A 16824-nucleotide genomic window follows, 5' to 3' on the forward strand; every position below is an offset into this window, starting at 1 on the left:
TGAAGCCCAGCGCTCAGCAGCGGTGTCCGTGTGCCGCAGGATGTCACTAAGGAGCCGGCAGACACCGCTGCACTCAGCCGCTTCGTGGCTCTTCTCCTCCCGTGCTAACCAGCCCGGATTGCCCGGCACTGACGGAGCCGCTGCCAGCTGGTGCCTTCCGAGGGCTGTCCCCAGGCGTGGGGGCACCGAGCCCTCCGGACGCACCCGCCCCCCGCAACCGCTTCTTCGGGTGGCCCCGGGTCCGCGGTCCCGCTGCCCCCGGCCCGCAGGCAGCGCCGGGCACCGGCTCCCGCAGCCGCGCGGGGCACATTTCCCCCTCGGCGGGGCGAAGAAAACCATTTTCCTCCTTTTTTGTGCCTCCTCTCGGGAACGGCACCGCCTCCCCATCCCGCTGGGGGCGCGGGGCAGCGGGGCAGCCCGGGATGCCGCTGCCGCCCGGGGAGCGGGGGCAGCCGGCGCCGCGGCCGCACCCCCGGCCCCAGGCCCGCGGCCGCCGGGCTGCATCCAGCCCCGGAGCATCGCGGAAGGAGGAGGGGGGCGAAAACGGGTTTCACTTCCGCCTGCTTGCAGGAACCACAAGCCCCCAGAATATATTAGGACAATAATAATAGGAAGGTTCCCCCACCACCACCCTTTTTTTTTTTTTTTTTTTCCGTCCCTCCTGAAAAGAAGGGCTGGAGGGAGGAGGGGGAGAAAAAAATAAAAGAGGCTCCCGACAGGCAGATCCATGCGGAGCCGGTGAGCACGGCCAGCGGCCCGCCAGCATCCCCACGGGAGGACGAGCGCGGCCTCCCCAGCGCGGAGGAGGCCGGAGAGCAGGTCTGTCCTTTGCTTTTTTACCTTGCGTGCCCAGGTGCAGCCCTGTCCTGGGTGGAAAGGGAAAGGCAGACTCCTCGCACCCCGCTTCTCCAGCCAGCCAGCCGCAGCAACAAAGCCCAGCCAGGCGGCCCGTGTGGGGCTGCAGGTTGGGAGGGACTCGGGAGAGCCCCTGAGCTATTTATCGGTTCCCCACTTCTCCGTGATCGTTTCCAAATCTGTGCCTTCAAACCACCCCAAACCCCTCTCTCCCCGTTCTGAGGGATCTGGTGAGCGTGGGGCTCCAGGGAGTATTGTCTGTATGGAAAACGTTTCTGCGTGTGCCTGGGGGTGCTGGCTGTCCTGGGTGCTGGGGGGAGCAGGGAGCTGCTGGGGGGAGCAGAGTGCTGCTGGGGGGAGCAGGGAGCTGCTGGGGGGAGCAGGGAGCTGCTGGGGGGAGCAGAGTGCTGCTGTGGGGAGCAGGGAGCTGCTGGGGGGAGCAGGGAGCTGCTGGGGGGAGCAGGGTGCTGCTGTGGGGAGCAGAGAGCTGCTGGGGGGAGCAGGGAGCTGCTGGGGGGAGCAGAGTGCTGCTGGGGGGAGCAGGGTGCTGCTGTGGGGAGCAGGGTGCTGCTGTGGGGAGCAGAGAGCTGCTGGGGGGAGCAGGGAGCTGCTGGGGGGAGCAGGGTGCTGCTGTGGGGAGCAGAGAGCTGCTGTGGGGAGCAGAGAGCTGCTGGAGGGAGCAGGGAGCTGCTGGGGGGAGCAGGGAGCTGCTGGGGGGAGCAGAGAGCTGCTGTGGGGAGCAGAGAGCTGCTGGAGGGAGCAGGGAGCTGCTGGGGGGAGCAGGGAGTTGCTGGGGGGAGCAGGGAGCTGCTGGGGGGAGCAGGGTGCTGCTGTGGGGAGCAGAGAGCTGCTGGAGGGAGCAGGGAGCTGCTGGGGGGAGCAGGGAGTTGCTGTGGGGAGCAGGGTGCTGCTGGGGGGAGCAGAGAGCTGCTGGGGGGAGCAGAGTGCTGCTGTGGGGAGCAGGGAGCTGCTGGGGGGAGCAGAGAGCTGCTGGATGTCCTGGCTGCTGGGGGGAGCAGGGAGCTGCTGTGGGGAGCAGGGAGCTGCTGGGGGGAGCAGGGAGCTGCTGGGGGGAGCAGAGAGCTGCTGGGGGGAGCAGAGTGCTGCTGGGGGGAGCAGAGAGCTGCTGGGGGGAGCAGAGTGCTGCTGTGGGGAGCAGGGAGCTGCTGGGGGGAGCAGGGAGCTGCTGGGGGGAGCAGGGAGCTGCTGGGGGGAGCAGAGTGCTGCTGGGGGGAGCAGAGAGCTGCTGGATGTCCTGGCTGCTGGGGGGAGCAGGGAGCTGCTGGGGGGAGCAGGGTGCTGCTGGGGGGAGCAGGGTGCTGCTGTGGGGAGAGCAGAGTGTTGCTGGGGGGAGCAGAGAGCTGCTCTGGGGAGCAGAGAGCTGCTGGGGGGAGCAGGGTGCTGCTGGGGGGAGCAGAGAGCTGCTGGGGGGAGCAGGGTGCTGCTGGGGGGAGCAGAGAGCTGCTGGGGGGAGCAGGGTGCTGCTGTGGGGAGCAGGGAGCTGCTGGGGGGAGAGCAGAGTGCTGCTGGGGGGAGCAGAGAGCTGCTGGGGGGAGCAGGGTGCTGCTGGGGGGATCAGAGAGCTGCTGTGGGGAGAGCAGGGTGCTGCTGTGGGGAGCAGGGTGCAGGGTGCTCGGTGCCCAGAGCCGGGCAGGGGGGCAGGCAGGGAGGGTGCGAGGCCAAGGGTCTGCGGGCTCCTTGCGGTGAACCGGTGGGCAGCCAGGCTGCTTGCCCTCTGGGCCAAGCTGAGTTCATCCCCATGCCAGAGGTACCTTAAGTTGCTTTTCACGGATTAAACACTTCCCGACTTCTGCCTGTCGTTATTTTTAATCTAAAGGCTCAATGGGATGGTCTTGACTGCCTGTGCGTGAGTCACTTCCAGGCTCACAGGAAGAGAACAGTTGGAATGGGCTCCCTTTGAAGCCCAGTCGCAGCCTAAAACGCCTTGTGGTGCCAGTGACGTACCCATCTGCCTGTCTCACCACTCCTGGGTTAGATGTGATGCCCTGGTTTAAGGGAACACCATCGAGCTGGCTGAGCAATTTAAGAGATTGGCAATGGTGATCAGAATATTAGAAATGGAGGTGAGCACAGTGAGCTTCAGCTGAAACAAGGCGCAGGGCTAAATTGTTCCCCTCCCCTTGAATCAGATGCAAAGGTCCCTTTGCCCTTGTTACTGTCACTTCAGTGCGGCATTTAGGTGTTCTGTTTTGGCAAACTCTGGGCACGCTGTCCAACAGAGATGGTGAGCACTGAGGTAATAGAAAAACAGCGAAGTCACTAACACCGAGAGAGATCCCAGCAGGGATGAGTTACTGACCGCCACACACCCCATCTTTTTCACTTTTTTTAAGAAGTAACTGCTCTAAGAAACTTTAGTACCCCCGCTTGTAAATAGTTTTCTTCACAAAGGTGAAATTTGTGGCCTGTATGTCTTCAAATGATTCTTATTTGAGTGAGAATTGTCAGGATCATACAAAAACTCAGCTTAGGGTAAAGTGTATCTCAACTGAGAGAATAAAGGTATCGACTACTGTGGTCTCTGGTACCTTAAAAGATGAAGAGGCTGACGAGATGGATGGCTATGGTTGTTCCAATAGCTCTTATGCTGAAGGTAGCTTCTTAACTAGGGATCGTAAATGTGCTGATTCTGTTTATATTTATCTCCATTTGCCTTTTTAAATCTATGTTTGATGTCTAAGAGAGCTGAGCGCCTTGAATTCCAGCGTGCTTTGATGCCTCAAACCTGTGTAATGGCGACTGAACGTTGCACTTTGGAAGTTCCACCCGAAGCCTGCTCAGTTTGGTATTTCTCAGATGTATAGCAATGTGTAAGGGAAGGGATTTGCTTAAGGGCACTGGAAGATGGTGGAAAAGGCGCCGGCCCGGCGCTGCCGTGTGGCTGCATTTCCTCTTCCCGTTCCTGTGCTCTTGCCTCATTTTGGCAGCCACAAGTGTGATCACTGGAGTTGTTCAGGAGTTCCTTGCCGTCCTCTTTTAACCTGGTACAGAAACTACGGCCACAAGAGGGAAGGGAAAGTGCAGGTTGTTGAGTCTACACAGACTTACAGAAATGAAAGTATGGTACAGAAGAAATAAGAAGCAGTGAGGTAATGCAGACTGAGAGCTGTCTGGTGAAAAAGGCAAACCCAGCTATTCCACCTGTCATCTTGCTCATTTGCTTCCATGAAGTCTGAAGGTGTGTTGAAAGCAATTTAAAAGTTCATGTTCTGCAGAATGTGCATTAGGCTCCTGACTTATATCTGAGTGAAGTGACTTATGGTGGTCCCAGAGCTCCAGCCTTGGCCAGCACCCAGCTGGGCTGCGAGTCCGACGGCCTCGTTGGCTGCAAAGAGTGTTAACAGTGCGCTGTAGAGCACAGTTATCCTTTTGCTTGTGAGTGTGCAGAGCAAGGGAAATAATTTTCTTTCATTCTGCTTCCCTTTGACTAACTTCTGAGGTCCTTTCTGCCTGTGATGTGACTAGAATTTGAGGTGGAGACGGGACGTTCTGACCAGTAGACCCATCCCTCTGCCAGGAGGCCGCAGCAATCCAGAGTCCATTGGGAAGCGTGACTTTCTGTGTCTGCTTTCTGATATAGGTGTTTGAATTACAGAGATTTAATCTGGTCTTTAAAAATCGTGATAACCCTGTTCCACCTCCCCCAAAACCCCTACCGGCAGTGGCAATGTTATTTGAATTATATTGTATGGATTTCTCTTTTAAACCAGGTTTAGACTATAGAAGCCAAGGAAATATGAATATTTATCTATATGAGCAGAATGGCATTTAATCCCAAATCCTTAGCTGATGTGAATATTCGTATCTTAGCTGGCTTCAAATTGCATCTCTGGCCAATTGCCATTCAGAAGGTTATTTTCGCAGAGGTTTTGGAGTGGACGCTCACACACTGATACACCTCCAGATTTCATGTTTCCTCATATTTCTAAACAGATTGTCAGTAGTTGGCAAAACTACTACATGAAAACAGACAGACAGTGAAGAAAGTATGAGCCCAAGAAAGCCTTTGGGCATCAATAGATATCACTTTAAATCATCAGATCGTAGCTATTCTAGTATATGTAAGTATTCACAGTCTCTCACAGTGCTCTCTAAGGTTGAGTACTTTAAAATGGCCCTCCTAGTTGAAGGATTAAAAACATGTATTAATATTATTATTTATATTTACAAAGGTCCTATGATGTGATCCCAAATATACCCAGGAAAAATCACAGAATGAGTTAGGATGGAAGTGACCTCCGGAGGTTACCTAGTCCCACCTGCTGCTCAAAGCAGGACCCATTTATAGCAGGTTACTGAGGACTTGGTTCAGTTAAATTACCGTTATCTCCAAAACTGGAGATCCTACAGCCTCTCCGATGCCATTTCACTGTTTGACCATTCTCATGAAAAAAGTAATATCTAACCTGAATTCCCTGTGTTTCATTTTGTGTCTGTTACCTTTCACTGCACGCCTCTTGGAAGAGTCTGGCTCCATCTTTTTTACACCTTCTTGTTAGATACAGATATATACATACATATATAGAGTAAGGCTAGAAGTGATGTGAAAGGGGCCTTTTTGTAGGTGCTGCTGGTTGCAGGCTGCCTCACACTTTTTCCTATATTCTGATTTCTTTTTCTCTGACTAGACCTCGCTGAGATAGGGTTTTGGAGGCAGCGGTGGTGGCAGCGCGAGAGCGTATGTTTTGCACTGAGATCTTCGTGTGGTTTTCTCTGACGTGAAGATCAGCACATCTATAGCTTTGCAATGAACCCATCGCAGAATTTCTTAAATCCTGCCTTTGAATCCAGCGTTGTGTAGCAGACTGTGGACTGTGTCACAGGACTGGATGAGGTGCTGAATTAACGTGTCTCCTTCCACCGGTGGGGCTCTCAGTGAGCCTCTTGCAGTTTCAAGTGCTTGAAACCCATTTGTTGGCATGTTTTTCCCCCAAGGGGTTAATTTGATTTTGGAGTGCATCCGTCCCGTAATATTTGTATGGCATAAGACATTTCCTTCCCAAGCAAAGTCACAGACCAACATGTCAGCAGTTTCCCAGACTTCCAACCTTGGATACCATCAACTGGCAGCATTTTCTGCAGGGCGGGTTGTGGGCGCGAGCATGGGGTGCTGCAGCAGGGACGTGTTTGTGTGGGAAGGGGACAGGTACGGTCACTAGCGCCTCGTGAACAAGAGCTCTGGAACACGTCAGCCAAAGCAGAGTAGAGACGAAACCATGTACAAGATAAAACCTCCTTTGCAGGTGAAAGAATGGATAACGTCCTCTCCTAAACACACCATTTGCGAGTGCCGAAGTTGAGAAGTTTAGACTTAGTTTTCCCCATCCCTCCCATCTGCCGGACCACTGCTTCTTTTCTATAATGTCGTCGTTAGATTGTATGGAGTTTGTCAATGAAATCTTTTCCAATAGGCTCAAGCAGGTTAATGCACTTTGACCTACACATGATGATGTATTAAAAATCAGTTAAACGCTGATTGAATTTTCAGTAATAATTTCTGTTCCAGTCCTTAATGGCTAATTTATGCAGAGGTTAGCAGAGAGCAATAATCAGACGGTGTATCTTACATAATAAGACAGAGGATCAGCTGGAAAAACTGACCTGCTGTCTGGCTGTGGGTGTGAACTTGTTATTTTTGTGGAAGCATAAGAACTGCCATATTAGAGCAGGTCTGAAGGTCACTGCCTGATACGACTCATCCTGGGTGGCCCAGGGGACAGTGCAAAGACCACACCACAGGAACTTGCGGGCTGGTGCATTTCCCCACATTATAGCTCATTTTTTGCTTTTGGAGATCAGCACATAGTTTAATATGTTTTTCAGAAGTTTATCATTATAAAGAACGCTTTCCAGCAGCAGTGATATTAAATCCTAGAACAAGCTGCCTAGGGAGGCTGTAACATCTCTACTGCTGAAGATTTTTGGGAGTAAGAAACCAAGTATTGCTGAGGACATAACTATTGAAGTGGGGGGCTCAGGTCTGCCCCATCAGGGGCAATCAGGTCTCCCACACCCGGGAGGACTCTCTTCTCTGCCCATCTCCCAGCCCTTGCCATCAGAAACGTGCCTTTCATCCCATCACGGTGCATGTACCGCACAGGGCTGACGGGGCAAAGCTGAGCCTGGGGCACCGCGGCCTTTGTGCCGGGTTTAGTAGATCCGAGCAGCACCGGGACAGCAGGGCTGAGCGTGGGGATGTCCTGGGTGCCAGCCTGCGGGGGTCTTTGGTGGGCTGGGTTTGTACGCGTCTCTAATCCCTTTTTGAACCCCGTTAGGTTCTTGGTTTGGGTGACTAGTTCTAGGTTTAAGTTATCTATGGTGTAGGCAGAAAACATGTCTTAGTTGCTTTAATCTGCACTAGAGGAAGCTGCGGTTCTGTAGCCCTGCGAAGCGTGAGAAGCACGTGTCTTTGATGGCGATACCAGCAAACAAAGAGAAGCAAAGCAAAGCATGGGAGAGGTCACTGTTTCCCTCTTCCAGCACACTGAGGTAGTTACACAAATACATTAAAATATGAGATACAGCAGTGGGAAAAAGATACACATGGAAAACCCAATCACAATTCCATTCAACTCAATAGGGGTTTTTGCCCTTCAGTTTTGCTCCACGCGTAACCTTTAATGCATCTCATCAGTGTTTCCATTGCACAAAGGCCTCGTCAAAGTTTGATTAGCCCTTTTAAGGGAGGCAGTTTTTTTGCTGAGAAACAATGAATCAAATCCTTCAGGGTGAACTAAAAGCCAGGAAGAGCCCAAACCCACCCAAGGCAGTACGGTCGCCGACCTCTGGAAGGAGCCCTGGAACGGCTGTTACCGAAACCACCTCTGCACGTCGGCACCAGCTCCCGAGCAGCGTTTTCCAGGCCGGCTCGGTCACTCTTAGGTGTACACGTTGGCATGACAGACCTGCCTGAGAAAGAGGATTGTAAATGCAGGAACACATCAATTTAGTGCCGAGATCACAAGGCTGTAAGCAGGTGATTTGGATTCTGTCCCCGACGCTCCCGTTTCCTCGCAGTGAGGGGCTGGATTGTTCAGTTAACCCCCCTGCACTTTGCCTGTTCCGGAGAGAAAATCGTTTTTATTTCTCTCTTTGAGATCTGTGTACAAAGGATGCCAGGTATCACCCTCTTCGCAAAGACAGCTAGAGGCAAATCATATAAAAGCTCCGTAAGTGCAGCACATTTTGACCTGACAGATCTTTAACCACCATTTCACTGGAACTCCTTAATAGTCGCAAGGGCTGAAATGGAATATCCTCCTTTTTCACGTCCGAAAAGGCACTTCGGTGCCCGCGACAGAAGACACGAGGTTCCGTCGCGGTGTGGAATTGCATTTCTGCCATCGTGGCAACCGCGGGACAAGCGGGACAAGCCTTGTTCTGGGCTTTTCCCATAGGGCTGAAGAAACAGTCCGTTTTTATTTTCAGGTTATTGCTTATATTATTAATTAATGAAGGGAGGAGATAAAGAGGTCGCTTGGTTTGGCCCCTCTTTAATTTTTATCCGGGGAAAAATTATACCTTGAAGAACTTGTTTATTTTGAGGTTTTTCCTCTGCTAGCAGCCAACGTTCACCACTGATCCCTTCAGCTGCAGCTGGAGTGTCTTTGGCTCGGAGCCCGCACAGGAAGAATAAGGGAATAATAAGCTGAAGGGCTGTTTTTAGGGGATTTTTGCCTATTGTTTGTTTTCTTCGGGATGTGTTCGGTGCTTGTTTCCATGAGAAAACTCCAGGTAACCACGGAACTGAGGAAATTCTAGTATCTTGGGAACCGAGGAGGGAAAGATGAGAAATCTGAGGGAGAGAAGATTTGCAGGCAAGAAACTGTTTATGTTTTTACAGAACATTCAGCACTTGCCTGCAGTGCTTTAGCTACGATGTATTTTTTTTTCTGTAGACCACCCCAACTTGGCTGCTTAGCAGAATCTGAGAAGAATAAATTAGATATAAGAGATCATTTAAAAATAATACTTTTATGGCCAGCATCTCAACTCTACGTCTATAAATATCCAGTACAAATGCAGTGTAACGTCTTTATTTTGTATCTGCATTTGTAATGTTGGTGCTTGTCTCCTCCTCTCGTTCTCGCTCCGTGATGCCTGTGTGAGGTATCAGCACTCACAGGAGGGGATCAAACTTCCCCCCAGCAAATGTTACCCCCTCGCCTTCTGGAACCGCTTACAAGGAGACACCTGCAACTGGGGAAAGTTCTTTCCCCAAAGGTAGCGTCAAGAAATGCTGCTAGATTTACATTTTCTCTCTGTTAAACAACGCGGTGGGTCTTTTGGGTGGGCTGCGTTCCAGTGGCAAGGTTGCAAACTCTCATTTGATATAATTTTTAGAAATTCCATACCCGTAAGTATCTGATGGGAAGGAAGTTGGGTAAAAATTTAAATTCTTGAAGCTCAGCGGTTCTGAAAAATAAGCCCTTAGCAATTCTGCCTGAGATCTGTTGGGTTTTTTTGTATTTCATCTGTCAGTCACCAAATCCTCAGTCTTCCTCTGAACTGCTCATCCAAAAAAGGACACTCATCATTCAGAGCAGTCCAGCGATCTTGTGACCCGAAAGATGCTCCAGTTTATTCAAAAGCTTTCCCCAATTCCAAAATGTTTCTAGAGAACTCATCAGTTTCAAGCAGTTCGTTTAGAAGGAAATGTACTGGGAAAGATACAGAAACGGTTATTTGCTTTCAATGCCCAGATAAAGCTGCTTGAATTTTCCAGTCAAGCTCAAGAACTATTGGTATTTATTCAAGTAAGATGATGAGATGACTTATTTTCAGTTGGCAGTTAGTACATTGGCTTTAGGGAATTAAAACTGCGTTACATGAGAAACAAGAACAGCAACATCAACAAAAGATTTTCATCTGTTCCTCGTGCCAGTTTGTGTTGAGCGTCAATCTGTAATTCTCAGCTGCTTCCCCATCGCCATGTCTGCAATCTGGGCTGCCGAGCCTCTGGCCTTTGCCAGCCCCTTGTCAGGCTTGTTCCAGAGAACGGCTTCGGGAACTGAGGGCTGGTTTGAGCCTGCGGAGACCCGTCCGAGTGAATCCGCGGCACTGGCATCCCCGGATTTTGGCACTTCTGCCTTGCAGTGAGGTTAACAATTTATTTGAAACCCCGCCGGTTTTTGATACCAATCTTTGCTTCAGAAGTTCCCATCATGGGGATCTCAAGGTGGGTCCAAGGCGGTGAAGCCACGGTTGGAATTTTCTGGAGTAAGTGCAGTGATAAGGAGGAGGTACAGGGCACACGGTATCTGTGTGGATTGGTTTAGCTCCTCTTTTTAATCCCGTGGGTTTAGGAGTGGGAATAACACCCCTCCCCTTTTTTTTTTCCTGTTTCTTGAATTGAGAAAGAAAATAAATGAGCTCTTCCCCTCTGTGCGTTTCTCTCAGAGAGCTTGTGAGGTAGGAGGCAATCTCTCGTTTAACGCGCGTCCTGTTCTCTGATAAACTGACTTCTTGTAGGTTTTCCCAAATTTTATTTGACCGATGTGTGTGATGACGGGAGTTGAAACACTCTCTTGATGATTAATAACAAGCCAGGAAACAAACTTGGCTTGGCAACCCTGTCCAAGGGGCACAAAGTGTGAACTACAAAAGGACTGCAAAGTCGTATTTGCAGAAATCAGAAATTAATTATTAATTAATTAATTCAGAAATCTGAATTAACTCAGCCAAGAAGACAGACATCTAAACATGCAAAGCTCTGTTCATTATTAATGTTAAGATACCAAACACTCATTCTGTGAAACATCGTATTTAAAGTGGAATTTATCTATGTTTACTAGAAATGTCTCCTGAGAGATTGCATATGGTATCTTAAATCTTGATGTGAACGTCTCTGTGGAGAGTCCGGCCTTGGCCGCTTTTTACCTAACTCTGAGGCTGAAATGAGGATTACAGAATCACAGAATCACAGAATGTTAGGGATTGGAAGGGACCTCGAAAGATCATCTAGTCCAATCCCCCTGCCAGAGCAGGAAAACTTAGGTGAGGTTACACAGGAAGGCGTCCAGGCGGGTTTTGAATGTCTCCAGAGAAGGAGAATCCACAAACCCCCTGGGCAGCCTGTTCCAGTGTTCTGTCACCCTCACTGAGAAGAAGTTTCTTCTCACATTTAAGTGGAACCTCTTGTGTTCCAGCTTGGACCCATTACCCCTTGTCTTACTGTTGGTTGTCACCGAGAAGAGCCTAGCTCCATCCTCGTGACACCCACCCTTTATATATTTATAAACATTAATGAGGTCACCCCTCAGTCTCCTCTTCTCCAAGCTAAAGAGACCCAGCTCCCTCAGCCTTTCCTCATAAGGGAGATGCTCCACTCCCTTAATCATCTTTGTGGCCCTGCACTGGACTCTCTCCAGCAGTTCCCTGTCCTTCTTGAACTGAGGGGCCCAGAACTGGACACAATATTCCAGATGAGGTCTCACCAGGGCAGAGTAGAGGGGAAGGAGAACCTCTCTGACCTACTAACCACCCCCCTTCTAATACACCCCAGGATGCCATTGGCCTTCTTGGCCACAAGGGCACAGTGCTGGCTCATGGTCATCCTGCTGTCCACCAGGACCCCCAGGTCTCTTTCCCCTACACTGCTCTCTAATAGGTCATTCCCCAACCTGTACTGGAACCTGGGGTTGTTCCTGCCCAGATGCAAGACTCTACATTTCCCCTTGTTATATTTCATTAAATTTTTCCCCGCCCAACTCTCTAGCCTGTCCAGGTCTCGCTGGATGGCAGCACAGCCTTCTGGCGTGTCAGCCACTCCTCCCAGCTTGGTGTCATCAGCAAACTTGCTGATGGTACACTCAATTCCCTCATCCAAGTCATTGATGAATATATTGAACAGTATTGGTCCCAGAACTGACCCTTGAGGCACTCCACTAGATACAGGCCTCCAACCAGACTCTGCCCCATTGATCACGACTCTCTGGCTTCTCTCCTTCAGCCAGTTTGCAGTCCACCTCACTACCCGATCATCCAGTCCACTCTTCCTCAGTTTTGCCGTGAGGATGCTGTGGGAGACGGTGTCAAATGCTTTGCTGAAGTCAAGGTAGACCACATCCACTGCTCTGCCATCGTCAATCCACCTTGTTACGTCTTCATAAAAGGCTATGAGGTTAGTCAAACACGACTTCCCCTTGGTGAAGCCATGTTGACTGTCCCTGATGACCCTCTTATCCTTGATATGTCTTAAGATGGCACCAAGGATAAGGTGTTCCATCACTTTCCCAGGGATGGAGGTGAGGCTGACCGGTCTATAGTTGCCCGGGTCCTCCTTCTTGCCCTTTTTGAAGACCGGAGTGACATTTGCTTTCCTCCAGTCCTCAGGCACCTCTCCCGTTTCCCAAGACTTGGCAAAGATGATGGAGAGCGGTCCAGCAATGACTTCAGCCAGCTCCCTCAGCACCCTCGGGTGCATCCCATCTGGACCCATGGATTTATGGATGTCCAGATTGCTTAATTGCTCCCTAACCCAGTCCTCATCAACTGAGGCAGACTCCTCCATTGCCCTGCCTTCCTCTGGGGCCTCAGGGGTACGGGGCTCCTCAGGACAGCCTCCAGCAGAGTAGACAGAGACAAAGAAGGCATTCAGTAATTCTGCCTTCTCTGTATCTTCTGTCACCAGGGCACCCACCCCATTCATCAGTGGGCCTACATTGCCTCTGGTGTTAGTTTTATCTGCCATGTATTTGAAGAACCTCTTCCTGTTGTCCTTGACCCCTCTCGCCAGGTTTAACTCTAAGGAGGCCTTAGCTTTCCTAGTTGCCTCCCTACATCCTCTGACAACAGCCTTATATTCTTCCCAAGTGGCCAGCCCCTCCTTCCATGATTTGTAAACCCTCCTCTTCCACTTGAGTTTGCCCAGCAGTTCCCTGTTTAACCACGCAGGTCTCCTGGCTCCCTTCCTTGACTTCCTGCGCGTCGGGATGCACTGATCTTGAGCTTGGTAGAAGCAGTCCCTGAAAGTTAACCAACTATCTTGGGCGCCTTTACCCTCAAGCAGCCTTGCCCACGGGATTTCCTCCAGCAACTGTTTGAAAAGGCCAAAGTCGGCCCTGCTGAAGTCCAGGGTTGCAATTCTGCTCGGTATTCTGCTCCCACCACAGGAGATTCTGAACTCCACCATCTCATGGTCACTGCAACCAAGGCAGCCCCCCACCTTTACTGCTTCGACCAGACCCTCCTTGTTAGCGAGGACGAGATCCAGCAGCGCACCTCTTCTAGTCGGCTCCCCCACCATTTGCATCAGAAAGTTATCGTCAATGCACTGGAGGAACCTCCTAGACTGAGGCTGGCTGGCTGAGTAGTCCTTCCAGCAAACATCAGGGTAGTTAAAATCCCCCATAACAACCAGAGCCTGTGACTGTGAGGCCACGCTCAGCTGCCCATAGAAGGCCTCATCAACTTCCTCACCCTGATCTGGTGGCCTGTAATAGACTCCCACAACAGTGTCACCCCTGCCAGCCTGCCCCTTAATTCTCACCCAATTAGGGTGAAGTTCTGCCTCTTTTGAGATAAAGACAGTCTCATTTTTGAATCCAAGTAAGCATGTGGGTTTCATGATTTTTTTTAATGAATTTGAGGCACAGCTTCCAATTTTCTATCTGGAATTTGTTCTCGTTCTCAATGAGTAAGTCAAGTTTGATATCCTTGGATATACCATTTGTGCTTACAAGCAATTACAGCTGCAACTGATTGCACACAAAATTAGAAGCAATTTAAGAAAAAAAAAAGTCTAATTTTAAGAACTCTGAGTCATTTGTCTGGAAGTGTTTTAATGCATATGAATAAGGACTGTTCATTTCCTTTTGTTGTCCGAAGTTTGAATAAGGTTCTTATGAAGTGCAAGTTGTTATGAAGGAGATGGATTTCTTTATTGCTTGACTCGCTTGCGAATTACATTTTTTGTAATGAAGCACTGATTGCCTAAATTAGAAAAGCAAAATAATGGTGTTGTCTGGTTTGGCGGGAGGCAGAGCTGGTGTGGACAAGGGAAATCTTGCTTCGAGGCGGCGGCGACCGCTCCGGCCCATTCTCATGCTAATGTGAGAATGGGCGTCCTGGGCACCATCTGCTGTCCCCGAGGTGCCGGCCCTGGGCACTCAGAATTGGTTTGCTTTATTAACGCCACGCCATCCAGAACAGCAGCGCTGCGTTCGTTAGAGTCTATGAAATCAGAAGTTGCAACTGTAAGCATCCAGAGATAATTGTCACTTTTAATAATACACTCCAATGTGATAGCTACCACTTTGTCCAAGCTCTTAGGCAAAGATGCTGTCTTTCATGCTGTAGTTACCTTCAGCAAATCCAACAAAGGCCTCTCTGGCTTTTCAGCGAGGTGGCTTTTACTTTCTTGGAAGGTCATTTCATTATATACAGGATGGATTTATTGGCTGGCCTGGAGTTTTAACTTCTGTAAATGCCCCCTAGAGAAACGGAGGAGTGTCTTGGTATAAATCAAAATTAATAAATAGGACATAAGATGTGATTATTTTTAGAGGGGCTAAAAGGGGATGGGTTATCAAATATCTTCAACTAGTCTAATTAGAGGCAGTTGAGGTTTAAAGGACACCAGGCATCAGTTTTGCCTGAGCTTATTGGTAGAACAAATGGCTACAATCTCAGTTGTATCTTAATAAAGTCTTCCCTAATGATGATTCTGTTTGTGCTTATTGGCTATATAGTTCTTTTCGTGCCCATGGCTCAAACTAGAAAGCAATTCCTCCTTCTGCTCGAACCTCTGAGTACTTCGATTGCTCATTATCAAGTACCCGTGAGATACAAATCAGGACAGTTCGACTGGTCCCAGCCAGCGAGGTCCATGGGACCTGCCGCGCAAAGGGGCAGAGCACCCCGTGTCTCCTTCTTCACCGCCAGCTCCTGCGCCCACACCCAGTGTCCAGCCTTCCACAGAAAATACCATCTCGGCTTCCATTGTGTGGGTGAGTAAAGCGAGGCTTGGCTAATGCTGCGCCTTGGGTCCCCAGGCCTGACTCAGCGCTGGGAGCGTTAGGGCTGTGCCAGACTCAGCCCCAAGTTGCCCCCGGTGGGAGCACAAGGAGAAGGGAAGATGTTCGGGGTGTGGGGACACAGCGATGGGACAGGCAGTGGGCTCAGCTGGTGTCAAGCTTTTTGTGGTGTCCCGGTGAAAGAGCATTTTACGGCGGAATGGGGAAAGAACAGGTTGTCCAAGGCTGCTGGGTGATCCAGCAAGAGTGTAACTTTGGGTTTGTGAGTCTGACTCTCCTGATCTCCCCATTTCAGCGTGATGCGTGTGCAGACTTTATTTACAGTGACCTCTGTGATAAAAAAAAAAAAGGCCAGTGAACCAGTTATCTCTAGTTACCCAAGTAAGCAACAGCCAACAGGGAGAACAACTTCCAGGAGCCGCTTTTGTCCCCTCCCTTGCCTCCAGAGCTTTCTGCTGGTTTTTTCAGGTATGGGTGAAGGAGAGAAGCACTCCAGGGCCAGCGAAAATGCGAGATAATTACACTGTGGAAGGGGATCGTTGCACAATTATCGTTCTTTCCCATTCCTGTCTCAAGTGCTTGAGAGTACAAGCTTATTCTGGAAGTGTTGCAAATACGAAGCTGGACCTCGTTCCCTTAAATTAAGACAATGAGGAGAAGGCTTCTCTTTGGTCTCGGGATTTGTCTTAAGTTGTGCCATGGTGAAGTGAAATTCAGCAAAGGTGGATCTAATACTACATATATTATTTTAGAAAAGAGAATAATATTTTAACAGTGCGTGTATGCACTCCTTAGAGTTCTGGATGGATCTGTATTTCAAAATTTCTAAAACCCAGTAGTTTTTGCTTTGGTCGCCTTGCTGTAAAAACTAGAAGGAAGTCCCCGGGACATGCATAGTGGAGAAATATTTGTATCTGGAAGACCAAGTCAAACAGTGGGATATGAAAGATTGTTCTAGAAATGACTCTAGGTAATATTCGTCCCTGGATTCATCTCCCTCACTTTCTGGGATGACTTATGTGTCACTCCTGCATTTGGCACATGGAAGAGTCCTTGTTTAAGAAAATCTCTCTTAATGCAGTACTGGTGTATAACAGGTGAAGAAAGGGGAGATGTGGCATTCTACACAATAATGAGGGGGACGCTGACAAGAAGGTCCCCCTGGGCTCGTCTCAGCTGAGGTGCTGAACTTCTCCTGAGCTCTGAGCACGTAAGACACGCTTACCGATTGCTGGTTGCTCCTAAATCATTGAGAATCATCAACATCTTGCAAAGCAGAGCATCTCCTGACAGGAGATCCATGGTGAGGCTGTGAGCAGGGGCTCCCACTCCTCGGTTGCGGTGTCAGCTGCCCAAATTGAAGTTGTTCAGCATATAGGTGCACCTGCCTATGAATGTGGCCCTATAGACACGTATGCAGAGCTGGTGCAAGCACTGAACCAGGTACAAGAGGTTCAAGGTCCCTCACCTGTCAGGGCACTTTCATCTCACATCAGGGACTAGTATTTGAATTGGTCACTTCTCAGGTCAGTACAATAATCACTGGGTTTGCATGTCCAGGTTGGAAAGACTGCCATTTAAATGTGGGTGACACTTCAGAATGATTCTGCTACCTTAAAACACTGGAACAGGTTGTTTTCAACTCATTGTAGAAGGCACTGAGGTACTGAATTCTTAAAAAGTGCCACGAAGCAAAATAGTTGTCTTAGAAGATCTTGTACGCCCTACCTTCAGCTTACACACGGCTGGGCCTGAGGAGGATCTGCAGGGGGTGTTTATCTAAGGGTACAGGAGACAGGACTTAAGGAAATGCTTATTTTTATCTGGGATGCAGTTCTTCAGTGCTTGACCAGAACATTCTGCTCTGCCTGCACCTTGCTGACGCCTGTACACACAGATAATTACAGCGGGACACGGTATGAAACAGTGAACCATTCAAGGTAAGTTCTGGTGTTCCTGATCTGTTCTTCTC

Source organism: Caloenas nicobarica, chromosome 12 (genome assembly GCF_036013445.1).
Source record: "Caloenas nicobarica isolate bCalNic1 chromosome 12, bCalNic1.hap1, whole genome shotgun sequence".
In the NCBI taxonomy this organism is placed as follows: Eukaryota; Metazoa; Chordata; class Aves; order Columbiformes; family Columbidae; genus Caloenas; species Caloenas nicobarica.